Source organism: Corvus kubaryi, unplaced genomic scaffold (genome assembly GCF_017639235.1).
Source record: "Corvus kubaryi isolate FWS band 111438036 unplaced genomic scaffold, C.kubaryi_AGA036_p1.0 37383, whole genome shotgun sequence".
In the NCBI taxonomy this organism is placed as follows: Eukaryota; Metazoa; Chordata; class Aves; order Passeriformes; family Corvidae; genus Corvus; species Corvus kubaryi.
In genome coordinates this window covers 3,080,858-3,094,052 of record NW_024581125.1, presented here as the reverse complement: position 1 = coordinate 3,094,052, position 13,195 = coordinate 3,080,858, and the positions used below count along the sequence as shown (strand labels likewise).

Genomic DNA, 13,195 nt, shown 5'->3' with positions numbered 1-13,195 from the left:
AACCTGGGGCCATCTCCTCATGTCACACAGGACAAGAGACTGACCCCCACATCACTACAGCCTCCTTGCAGGGAGTTGTAGAGAGTTGTAGGCCACCTGGAGCCTCCTTTTCTCCATGATGAACACTCCCATCTGCCTCAGCCCTTCCTATCAGATGTGCTCCAGGCCCTTCCAAGCAGCCACCAACTATTCCTGCTTCTTCCAGTATCAAATGTGTTCTTGCAGACCTTAGTTCATTTTGCACTGCTGTACAGATAAAAATTTAACAATGCAGACCTTAGTTCATTTTGCACTGCTGTACAGATAAAAATATTGTTCAGGTGGATGTTTACTAGAAGCCAGGAGGCTGAGCTGGGGCAGGACAGCAAGAGATGACACCTGGCCACCAGAGCACCCACTGAACATGACACTGGTGTGGCTCACACCGCTAAAATGTGCCAGCTCTGCTGTCAGGATGAGCTCTGTGCTCCTGGGATGAGTCCTGGCATGGCGCTGCTGAGCTGCCCTGTCATGGAGCTCTGCTGTTGCTAAACCACATCCATTAATCAAAATGGAAGGATTTAAACCAGGACGGAGACATGACTGCAGAGTGCCTGATATCTGAGATCAATATTCATTTTACAAACCTCTCCAGAAGAGTTCTTTAATTAATTGTTGGAATTAAAATCAAAATTGACCCCTCAATTTGTTTATGTGGCCTTTAAATCAATTTTCTTTTCTTTACAAATCATAATTTTCAGACTGGAGAATGAAACAATACTTTCTTTTCTTCATTAAGTATAAGAAAAAGGTATCCACACTCTGAATATATTCTAAGCAGGACTCACAGCCAGCATCTCCCACTTTAATCTTAAAGAGGGGAAATATTTTTCCAATTACAAGCCAATATGAAGAGTTTACCCAGCTCGTCTTACATCCCACATGCTCACACTGCTCCTCACTTCCTCCCTGCCAGCCTTGGTCCCCAAGGCCCCATTTCTCAGGCCACTTATGAAGTCCTGTCACCACCACGGCAGGGAGCTCCAACTGCCAGGAGCAGGAATTCCTGTGCACCACCACATCCATGGCTGCCTTTATTTTCCCTTTCTTTACCAAAGCTTAGGTGTCGCTCATCACCAAACCGAAAGAGTGCTGTTTTATGTGTACTTGCCATAGCTTCACACTTATACAGAATTTACTCTCAAGGCAAGGAAGAGTGGAAATAGGATTCAGGGGGGCTTGCTTAATGTCACTGACCCCCCAGTTTGTTCAGGCTGCAGTTTCCAAAGCTCTCAACGTGAGCTTTGTAATCAACCTGCTACCTTTTTCCACATCGTGTCCTGCATTCCATTATGACCATAATTTTGCTTTCAAAGAATTGCTAAAAGTCCCAAATTAGGTAAAGCTGCGGTTTTTTCCTCAGAGCTGGCACACTGAGTGCACCCTCTCAGTATTTTACAGCTTGGTCCTCAATTGGCATGTTTGTCTGGGAGTGTGAGCAGCTCCCTCCAGCCAGCTGGGAATGCTCACTCATGGTGATGCTCTGTGGTGCTGCATAGCCAAGACTGGATTAAGCCATAATTTTTCCCACCCAGTGTACCCCAGCCAGGGGAATTACCTGCAGAGCCCCACTCAGGATGGGCAGGATGGTGTGTAGAGTGGTCCTGACAGCAAGAGCAGCCTCTGCTGGATCACACATTGACAGCAGTATGAAACTTCCTTGCTGGCCTTCAGAACCACGTGTAGGTAGATCACAAGCTGTCTCCTTGTACACAGGGTCAACGCATCCAAAAGCCCTCTAAAACCCAGGATGAAAGGCACGTGAGCTCAACAGAAAGCATTTTCCTCTGCAGGAGTGTCATTTGGCAGAAAGATCATTGCAAATCAATCTCTTGGATTTCAAGGATATTATTCAGAATACACTCAATTGCACTTCCTTGCTGCAATTAAGAATTAGTTAGTAAACAGACACATAACCCACTGAGTCAAATTTTCCGAGGCTGCAGTGGGGATGCCAAGTGGACTCTTGAAGACACCTGGAGATGTGGGCAGGTAGAACCAAGTCACCTCGTACCTGCCCAGGCACCACAAAGAAGGGCAGTGAGACTGGGCAGATATTATGTCTGCATTCTAATGGCACACTCCCGTGCAGTTTTTTTAAATTGATAGCTCTGCACGGCATTCGCAGATGAATACCATCTGGTGTGGTGATTTATTGCCCCTGAATTTCTCAAGTTACTTTTTTTCTTTTTTCCTTTTCTCATCTTACCTTTTCCTTGTATTTTCCCTCTATAAAAACATTTTCCATAGAAATGCAGTTGAGAGAGGCATTTCCCTAACACGCTCTTTTATCAAAAGATAAACAGCAGCCTGTCACCAGACAGACCAACAAACAACTGATGTATGGGATCTATTTAATATCTCTGCAACTCCAGAGCCCTTCTGGTCATATATGCTGTTCTTTTCCAATGAGAGTTGCTTATAATAGGTCATATAGAAAAATGAATATATGATGTTCACATTAAGGAATGTGTTTGAATGCACATACATGGGGAGGAAGAAAATAGGTTGTACAAACATCCCTAACCCTGGTCCCTCCCAGCTGTTTGATGGCTGATCTGGAAAAACATCAAAAACTTATTTTGTAACTTTGTTCATTGTGTCTTTTACTGTAATTTTGGTGTCACCTTCCTGACTTTGCTTAACAATGTATTTCCAGCTCACATCTCCCAGTGTATGTGATGTCCATCACCATTGCTGCCAAGTTCTCCATAATCCCTAATAGCTGCAGGCTTTTGGCTGGATGGTGTGGGATGACATTGCTCTTGGACCAGGGGCGGAGCAGGAGGAACATGGGCCATGGGGCCCAGATGAACAATGGACCAGGAGGGCAAGCCCAGGTTTTGGAAAGAAAAAGGGTCTTCTGGGTGAGGTAGTGCAGTTTACTGCCCCCACAGCAAGACACATTGCAAAGGTATTGGGAACTCAGGCCTGTGATCATCAAAGGATTTCTTAAATTTTAAATTCTAAATTCAATTTTTTTTTTCTTTTTCCATCCTGCAGTCATACAAGGAACAAACTCTAAACTATCTGTGCAGTTGCTTTTAGATATCTCTTCAAACATATATTTAGAACTCCCTACACATCCAAATCACCCTTTTTACTCACTAGGAGGAAAAATTTTCCTTTTTGTTTAAATAAGTTTGACTGAATGGAAACCAGACTGCAGATTGTCTGTCCTTTTACTCTTACGAAAGCATAATTAAAAGTCATGTTAAAGTTGGGAGATCAAGAGGGTTTGTGATAGATAACAAGCTAGGAGCTGTCAAAGCTGTCAGGCCATTAAGAAACTAAATAATTCACACCCCAGTAATTGCTTTTATGTGCATTTTCCTATAAAATCCAGGAGACATGAGTCACGGGGCCTTACAAAAGAGCCTTGTTTATCAGCCTCCAATACGCCATACTGCACTTTTACTTTCAGGGAGTTCTTGACACAAGTATCATCCTCTGAAGATTTAAAGACAGTGAAAGCAGTGCTTGATGTCACTGCAGCGTCCCTGGCTCCTCCCTGTCCCCTCCCATTCCTGAGGCCGGGCTGTGCCACATCACCCTGGGCAGCAGCAGATTTGGTTCTGGTCACCTGTACCACGCTAAGAAATTTTGGCTCTGCAAAACAGCTCGGGACGGTTTTTCTTCCTTCCCACCCAATTCTGAGATTTCTTTGGTCTTTTTAAGCTGAGATACACCTGAGCTAAATAAACCACACAACCAAAACTTGTGGAGTAGTACAGGCCCCCTCCAAACTGCTGTTGGCACCCAGGAAGCCACAGCGATGTGTGCAGGGATGCCACTGTCACTAAGCATTAGTGCCACATGTTCAGCAGCAGGAGGACTGATGCCACCTGCAAAGTTGTGCTTCTTCTCCAAAACAGGTATTTTGGGAAGGGCTAGGGGAAAGGGTGAGAGGGGCATCTTTTACTCCAGATTACTGGCAGCATTTCTCCAGCTGCTGGCTGTAGGACAGCCCCCTGTGTAGGAGAGGGCCGGTGTCCGAGGAGGGCACGGGAACCACTGCATTGCCCGGATCACTCCTGCAGCATTCAGCCACTAGATGCCCCTGCAAGCCACGCAGTCTGCTGGGCAGTGCCGGCTGCCGCAGGCAGGAGAGACAAAGCTGAGGCAAAACCCAAGGAAAAGATGGAGTCTGTTCGTTGCCAGGCGTGTTGACAGCGTTACCTCTGTAACCAGCACTACCGTGTTGTAACAAGGTAGAGGGGATGGCCCAGAGTGGTGATGGATGCCCCATCCCTGAAAACATTCTTGGTCAGGTTGGACTGGGCTCTGAGCAGCCTGGTCTGGTTGAAGATGGTATTGGACTAGGTACTCTCTAGAGGTCTCTTCCAACACAAACTAATCCATGACTCCATGTGTGTGCAAAAGGACTTCAGAACCAATCCAAAACTCAATGGCCCTTGATCTGCCCTGTGCCATTGCACAAGTGAAGGCACATCTCCTTTGGCACTGGCCAGGTTACAGTGCAGAAGAGCGAGACAGGGGGATGGAAAAAGCCAACAAAGGCTGCAAAAGGCTCCAGGTATAATTTCTTGCACTATGTAGCACCAACTCATTTCCACAGATGCTCTGGATGCTGCCTGCCCAGGGAGTGGGATGTTATCACATGGGCTAATTATTGCTCCCAGCTCAATGCTTCTCAGGCCCCCATTTATTTTACATACCATTAGCAGGGTAACAAAGCCCCTTCAGCTTTTGCATTCATCTTTCCTCCATAAGGAATTCCTGGCTCCACGCTGCAGAGGGAAAAGAAAGAAAAAGTAACCTTACATCTGTGTCCACAGGTATTTCTGGCCCTAGGTGCTGTCATCTTTAGGAATGAGGCACTCGGGTTTGGTGCATCTGTGGCCATGACCAAGGTCAAACTAAGAGTGGGGACAGAACCCTTTACTTTCCCAAAGCCTGTTTTGGAGGGGCTGGGCTTTATTTTTTCGGCAGTGTTGTTTTCTTTTTCAATTCCTTTGCAGATCTCTGTTTTTTGCAGAGATTGTCCAAACCTTGTGTGTCCCTGTGGGTGGGGCAAGCACGGGTTTCCATACGAATTTCAGCTGCAAACGTGGCGACGAACCTCTGAGCCCTGGGAGCAAGGGAGCTCCGGCGGCTGGAGCTGGAGCCCCGCCGATGGAGGGGCTGGGCAGGAAGCGCCTCCTGACCCATTTGGGCTCTCCTGGTGTGTCCATGATGCTCCTAGCGGGATCATCCATCCCTCATCGGTTACTCGCGCTTTTCCCACAGTCCTACACTTGGAGTCACTCTGTCAAAACTCGGTGGCACTATGTGGGCATTGCCCTTGTCCCCAGCACCTTGTCTCTCGTCCTCCGCTTCCCTCTGCAGCCTGTGGGAGCGCGGCCACGTCTCCCCAGCACAGGAGGGTGACAGGGGACACGCTGCAGGGATCCCAAGGCCACACCATGACCCCGCTCTGTCCCTGCCAGCACCTTCTCCGCGCTGTGGTTCCCCACCACCCTCCTTGGCTCACTGTCCCCTCTGCAATGCAGCCTCTTGTAAATATTTGCCAAAAAAAGATCCTTAGTGATAAGAGAGCCGGAGGCTTCTCAGGGTGACTGCAGAGGGAGGATTAGGGCTGTCTGGGCAGGGATGGGCGCTACGGGAGGCTGTTTCCATGGGGAGCAGGAATCCGGCTCCGCTGGTGGCCGTCCTGCCGCACGGAGCCCCGGGCATCCCGCTCCCACAGACGCTCGGAGCCACAGGGATCCCGCTCCCACAGACGCTCGGAGCCACAAGGATTCCGCTCAAAGGGACACTCGGAGCCACAAGGATTCCGCTCAAAGGGACACACGTTCGCCTCCGGTTCATCCCAACCCCGCGCCCGGCTTGCCCGCACCTCTGAGCAGAGCAGCAGCCCTGGCCTTGGGGATGCCGCCTCCAAAAGGAGCCCTTCCCGCTAAATCAGCGCTCCCAGGACCAGGACAAGCCCTGCCCGCCCAGCAGGGGAGCTCGCCCAGCACATCCCCCGGAGGATGATTGCCAGGGTGGGCTTGGAAGGGACGTTTCCCTTCCCGCTGCCCTGCACCAAGGATGGATATGGAAAAACCTCTGGAAGAAGAAAACTATCATTCCTTCCCCCACCCTTTTCCCTTTGTTTTTGCTGTTTGTTATTTTTCTGTAATCCCGCTCCCTGGCAGAACCTACCCTTTCCCATCCTCACGGCCCGCCTTGTCCCCGGGCTGGCGCTGACGGCTACAGGGAACAATGTGGCTTTGAGGCTCCCGGTGTGTGCAGGGGAGGGGACGGGATGCTGAGCTCTGAGGCGGCTGTAATCCCCCTTTAATTGCTGGATAAACACAACCAGTGATTTCCATGGATTGGCATAGCTGGGCGCATTGTTTTCTGACTCCAAGAGGAACTTTACAACTGAAAAAAAGCCCATTTTCTTCTTAGATGGACTAGCATACACCCAATTATCTGTATGTCAGCAGAGGTGCTATAATTTACAAAACTCAGTTAATACCAGAAAACCACTACTGTGGCAACAAATAAACTAAAAAAAAATATTACATTTTAAAAAAAAAAGAAATTTAAAAAGTTGCTTTTGATTCATTTAGTCGGGTTGTTAAAATCCCACATAAGCCAACTACTGTGAAAACTTCCTTCTTGTTATAAGAGTAGACTAGACTGAAAATAGGAGGAAAAGGTATTTTCCTCCAGAAAGTGCTGATACACAATTTTGGTTTTATCAGAGTTTCACACAGGAGAAAAATATTTTTCAGCAAAATACCATGACTTAAAAATGTGCTACTGGGCTTCAGGTTTTGTCCCTTAAGGCCTTTATTTTTTCCACATTTTGTTTTGCAGCCTAAGTTTTTTTCACCCAAATTCGTAAGACCTCGAAAGCTAAAGACTTTCCTAGCTTAGCACAGCCACTCTGTTTGGGAAAGCTGGGAGCACACCCTGGGAGCTGCAGGTTGCAACAAAAGCTGGTCCTGAAAGGAGAATGGAAGCAGAAGGTACTGGAAAACCACAGTTCCCATGGGAAATGCTAATGCTTTTTGCACAAAAAATACTTTGGTTTTCAGCCAGCACAGCTTGGTTGTCAGTAGCCTGATAATAAATCCCAAGATCTGGGGTAGAAGGCAGATGTGCACATGGAAAGGGTAATTTTTAGTGAAAGTCCCCCCCGCCTCCCCCCAGCTTTGCACCGAAGGAAAATCTGATGAGCTGTATTTCTGGGAGAGTCCTGTGAAATCTCAGCTTCATGGTGACTTCATTACTCACCACATCAGAGTCAGGAGTCATCCTTGAGGGCCCCTTCCAACACAAGATATTCTGTTTCTATGATCCAGAAGGGCTTGGATGTGGCACTTTGAAAACCTACAAATTTGTATGGATATGGAGTTAAAGTAGTAGCCAGACAAGTCCAAGCCTGTGAGTTTTGTGTGTGCACACATCCCCAGCCATCTCAGGTGTCGTGGTGACCTGTTCAGGGCAACTGGCTCTGTCAGAGAGCCTTGTACCCTTATTCATCCACCCCTACAAAATGTTGCTCCCAGAGTTACTGAGATCTTCTGACTGGCTACTGTGGGGGTTGGTAGTGGTCCAGGTTAGTACCTACTCTAGGAGATCAGGGATTTTCGCTAGGAGAACTTCATCTTGGTTACAAAATTAAGGCATTATAGGAAATGGTGTAGAAAAGCTGAGAAAAATACTCCTCAGGTTTGCACAGATTAGAAAAAAAAAATCAAAGGAGAGAGATTTGAAACCCAGGGTTACATATCAATACACAAAATGACCAAACACTATTTCCTATACAACGTAGCCCAGTTTGAGCAACTCCCCTTGTGCAATGTTGTGCCCAGGATCTCTCTAAGGCAGGACGAGAACTCTGGGTGTCCACAGGGGCTGTGGCAAGAGCAGCACAAGCACATGTGGCAAGGTATAAGGTGTTCCCTCTCCATTTGAGTTATTCCAGCTAAGTAGCTGGAAGTTGAGGGCACACCCATTTTCATGAGTCGTGATGAGGAAAAGCCATTGCATGTCTGGTCTGTATGATACCAAGTCAGGCTGATTCATGGTTTGGCCCTCAGACTCAGAAGCAGCATTGGCTTCTGGGCAGCTGGGAAGATGGATACAAAATACCAGGGATGGGATATTAGTTACCAAGACAGAGGGATACAGGCTCTCCAACAATTAAGGATGTGGCTGTTGTAAAAGGACAGGTTTTGGCTACCTTGCAGAAAGTTTTAAAAAGTTGCATTTTTCCTGTTGTTGCACTGAAGTTTCACTTATTCTGAAAGGTTTAAGGAGATTGCTGGGAAAAACCTTAGTGAATTCCTTTTTGTGCATATGCATTTCACATGCACATAAAATCCATCAGAAATTCCCAGTTCCTTTGGACAAGCAGGTAATTACCTACTGGGGATTCACATCTTGGCCTTGCCATGCCTTGGGAGACAGCGCTGGGACAGGCTTTATCATGCAGGCTACAAACAAACAGCTGCTGTACAATAGAACCCACCATGCTCAAAGCTGAGAGCAAAATGTATTCACTGTCATCCCTGCCTCTCATGGAAAATTGTTGAAAGCGAGAAGTATTAAATCATTATATGTCCTTAAACAATAAGCAAGCCATAACTATCAAGCCATCACATTTGGAGGGGTAAAGGCCTCTCTCTGAAATCCTTGAGGCGCTGCACATGAAGGCACAGCCCCGACCACTGGACTGTGTGCCGAGGGCAGAAAGGATCCATGTAGGGAATTTTGCAGTGTGTCCTTTCCTGACCCTCAGGAGATGGGCTGTTTGGCAACACAGGGCACTCAGTGCTCCCAGAGGGGATCTGGGCTGTCTGCACCTTCCACAGCCATGGAGGACTGCTCTGGTGGGTTTGCCCCCTTCCCTCTTCTCTGGAGTGAGGCTTTCAGGGATAAGCTGGAGACTACACTGATGCAGGGCTTCTCTGCACATTTTCATTTGTAAGCCACTGAGCTGGTAATTCCATAAGCCATAATTAGACGTTTTTCTGACACCTAATCCACTCCTGTGTCTGTTTTAATTTCCCCCCTCGAAGGTGCCAAGGTGGACGACAGCGCAGCCATGCTCTCCTTATCCTCTGCTCTCCGGCCTTGGGTCGCAGCTTTCCAAGCTCAGGGAAGGGACACTCCAGCAGTGCTGGGAAAAGAGACAAGAGACACGGGTGTTGGAAACTCAGGGCTTCAGCAGGGCCCTTTCCCTCTGCTCCTGCATGGGCACACAGCCAGCTATTCCCAGCCTACTGTGGGGACCCCAGTTCCCACTCTAAGGCAGGAACTGGAGAGGAAAGCATTGTTGTACAGCACAAATTGCTGGACATAAGCAAGAAGCAAAGGCTGGGGAAAACCAACCAAAGTGAGCATTTCCGGGCATGACTGCTCTCATGGCACAGGAATGCAGGCAGTAACATTGCAGGAACTCTGGAAACCCCTCCTTTCCAGCAGGTTCCTTCTTTTTTTCCTTTCCTTCTTTTTTTCTTCATTAAACAAGCCCAAGCTTACAGAACGTGCTTAGCTGAACTCAATCAGATTTTGCGGGTTTTGCGTGTTGGAGACTTTGCTCTTCAGCATTGCCACAGCCCCACCCAGCCCATGGATGCCCCTCTGTGTGCCCCCAGTCCATCCCAGCAACCACACTGGCACTGCCCAGCACACGTCCCAGCCTTGGGATGGTTCAGGACTGCACCAGGTAAATACAACTGCCAGAGTCATTGATGTGGGTTTTCTCCAAGCGAGCCGAGTGTTTTTTGTTTCTGGGTTTGAATGTCAGATCACTGCAGCTCATTTCATCGGTGCATTATCAAATTCCTTTCTTTCAGGTAACAAGGTGTAACCAAATCAGGGCTAAGAGGATTAATGAAGATGTGTGGCACCTGAGCCTGAAATAAGCTCAGGTGGGAGCAAACAAAAATTCATCATCTAATGACCAGATATCCATAAAGGGCTCACTATTTCCAGAAGAGCAGCCAAAATGCAGTGTCAGATGCTATCAGCAGCCCGTATGAATCATCCCTGCAGTGAGGCTGTAGAACAAGGTGTTGGTTTGCTATGTTCTTGCTTGATAAATCACAACCTTACAAATCCAGGGAAGGCAGGAAAATGTCAAGATTTCCTAACATACGGATTGGGGCCTGACCTATGGAAGGTGTCTTTCTTGAAGCCCCAAATGGAAAGGAGGGTCTGGCTGGACAAGAATGGGATTCATGAGTCTGGTCTCAACCACAAACCATCAGATTACATGGACAATTGAATTTTTTTATCCTTTTCCTGTGAAAATGGAGACAAATTCTCCTATATCTCAATGATTAATATCTAATACTGACCACAGGGAACCTCGGTACCATGGTGATGTGTCTGCGCAAAACACAGGATGGAAGAAAGATGCTAAATAAATAGACAAAGAATTCAGTCCAGAGAGAAACAGAGTTGTGGAAAACATTGAGGGAGATCACTGGAGAAGCAGCAAAACTGTCAGCTGAGCTAAGACAGTGGGCATGAGGGGACTGTCTTGCTGGCTTACAGGCAGAACTTGACCCATGGATTAGACAGCCGCATGTGGAATTAGGAAGAGAGAAGACAGCTGGGATATTAAAAGGGTGAGATTTTTGTCCCCATGAAGCACCACCTCTGCAAACAAGGAGGTAAGAGGGGCCAGAGGTACATGGGATTGGCCCTTGCACTGAGTGTGATCAGAAAAGCTGAGAACTGTGGATGAGGAAGGAGATGTTAATTTACCCTGAGACTAGCAGGGACCCACCCACGAAGTATCAGGTTGGTTTTCTGAAGGGATTAAGGAGTCCTCACCCTTTTGGGAATTCTCTGTGCTGTTTTTGTTGGTGTCATCCAACAAAGGTGTGGCATCAGAGAGGTCACAGGAGAGGTGACCAATGTGTGCTTTGCTTTCCCTGGGATGGAGCAACCACAGCAACCAGGCCAGGTGAATCAGGAGAAGGGTAAGATAATAGGAAAGACCTGGAATGTGCATCAGAGCTCAGTCCCTTATAATCTTTTATACTGAACACTGATGTCAGTAACTTCTGAATTCTCTCTCTTCAATTTTGGTAGAATAAGCCCCGGGAAAAAGCAAATGAACTCTTCCTCAAAGAACCAGTTTGCCCTATGGCTTTGCATGGGTTAGAGATTCCCACCCTTCCCTCAGGGCTTGAGTCTGGCACTGCTTGTCCCCAGCTGGGGAGATCATGGCCACAGAAAACCCCTTTCTCCTTCAGTAGCAATGCCAAGGAGTAAAAGGAGTGATTCCAGAACACAAAACCAGTAGAAAAGGGAAATTCTACAGGCTACTGCCCACTGGATTTGAAGGGGAGTTGCGATGACGACAGGGCCACTCCTCTTGGTATTGCCAGGTAAGGGCAATGGTCACATATTGTGGCTTATGAGGTTCAGATTGGATATTATAAAGAAAAATTGGACTAGGAGGGTAGACAGAGCTGGAACAGGTCACTCAGAAAGTGGTGACATCCCCACCCACAGCAGTGATCAGGCTCTGGGCAGCCAAAGCCCCATCTGACATGATCTGGTATTGGAGACAGTCCTGTTCCAGATGGGAGGTTGGATTACAGAGGTCTGTTCCCACCATCACTTCTATGAGACCCTGGGGGAAGGAATAAAGCAAAAGTGGCATAAAAAGAATAATCCTTCCTATTTTGAAGCCATTTGGGATTTTGCGAGTCACCAAATATGTATTTTCACACAAATGAGGACGCTGCCACACACCGGTGGGTAAGTGCAGCATGGGCTGCCAGTTCTCTTGCATCTCCCATCTCATCTTAGGAAGCAATGGGGAACAGCTCCTTCCCAGTCCTTCCTAGTAGGCAGAGGGTTTTCTTTAGATAAGTAGATTGTGCCTTCTGGAGAACTGCTGGAAGGGCCCAAGTAGCCCATTTTCACTACTGACAGGTCAGAGACTCAGGTGTTTTGATTCCCAGGCATTATCCATTATCCTTTTTTTGATCACCTGCACAGAACCTTTTCATGCGGCACTCACTGACAGAGGTCTCACCAGGCAACTGGGAACAGGTCATTTAGAAGCACAAGATGACAACCCAGTTTTGCTGCTCCCATGGTGATACTCCAGATAACACACTTTGTAACTTCTAAAGATGCTCCTGTGTTGCTGCCACCAAAAAGCCACACTTAGAGTCTTTACATGACAGAGAAAGAATGGTTTCATTATGAGAAAACCAGTACATGCAGCAACAAGTGACTGGGCACATGCTCAGCTGTTAGCAGCTCTGCCGATGCCACTGGAAATGACTGTGGGATTTTTTAAGGACACATCAAATTGATTTGGATCTGTTAAAACCTAACGCCTTGATCTCCATCTGTGTTTTGAGTGTCCCTGCTGGAGGAGCAGAGGGAAGAAGAAACACAAGCGGAGAACAGGATTTTCCTTGCCTCATCCCCACCAAGTGTATTTGTTTAAACAAGATGGGTGGAACCGAAGCCATGCATGGGTGAAACTAAAAGGAGTCAATCTCTGTGCCTGAGCACTTCATACCAGCACATTTGCTCAAGTGTGTTTTCCTGCAATGCAAAAGCCCATGGAGTCCTCACAGCTCACCCAAGGCAACACCTTCTTCCCTCCAGAAATTTTTCCTTACCACCCAGGCTTTTAAATTTACTCTTTTTTTCCCCAGCTGCTAGTTTACTTCTCCCTGCCTCTAGTTTTCCAGGCAGTGGGTTTACCTTCCTCACATCACACAGCACCTTTTAAAACAGGTGGGACGGGGTGGGGATCCCAGTCTGTGCCAGTGCTCACAGGTAACACCTCAGCCCCAGCCTGATTTCCCAGCCCTTCCTTTACGGTCTCCCCACAAAGAGGACGAACAGGTCTGTAGCTCATCCCCTGCTCCACCATAGCTCATTCCACCACTTTCACAAATTCCATCTAATAAATGGGTTGGGTGGATAGAAACCTTCACACATTATTAATGTGCTTATTTTCAGCAGTAAAGTAATTCTGCAGGAATTCAGCCACGTACAAAACGTCCTTCCCCTCCCTTTGCTGTCTGTGAGCAGATCTCTGGACCACATTATGTACCTGCTTCACCCTTCTCGGACTGGGGGCTGGAAAACCTGCTCAGCGTTCCCTGCAAAGAGCATCTCAGATGTTATTTACAATAATGGGAGATCT

At 47.5% G+C, this 13,195-nt stretch overlaps 1 long non-coding RNA gene across 2 annotated transcripts in view; it reads right to left on the bottom strand.

Annotated features, from left to right (window-relative positions):
• The window catches only part of LOC121668038, a 67,031-nt gene that overhangs the window by 47,514 nt on the left and 6,322 nt on the right, over positions 1-13,195 (bottom strand). The window contains exons 3-5 of one of the 2 annotated variants that reach the window (XR_006017231.1): positions 7,291-7,386; positions 4,719-4,790; positions 1,598-1,777 (exon numbers count right to left, since the gene is read on the bottom strand). This is a non-coding gene — a long non-coding RNA (uncharacterized LOC121668038). The remainder of the gene's footprint in view (positions 1-1,597; positions 1,778-4,718; positions 4,791-7,290; positions 7,387-13,195) is intronic. The other variant, XR_006017232.1, reaches the window with a different exon arrangement.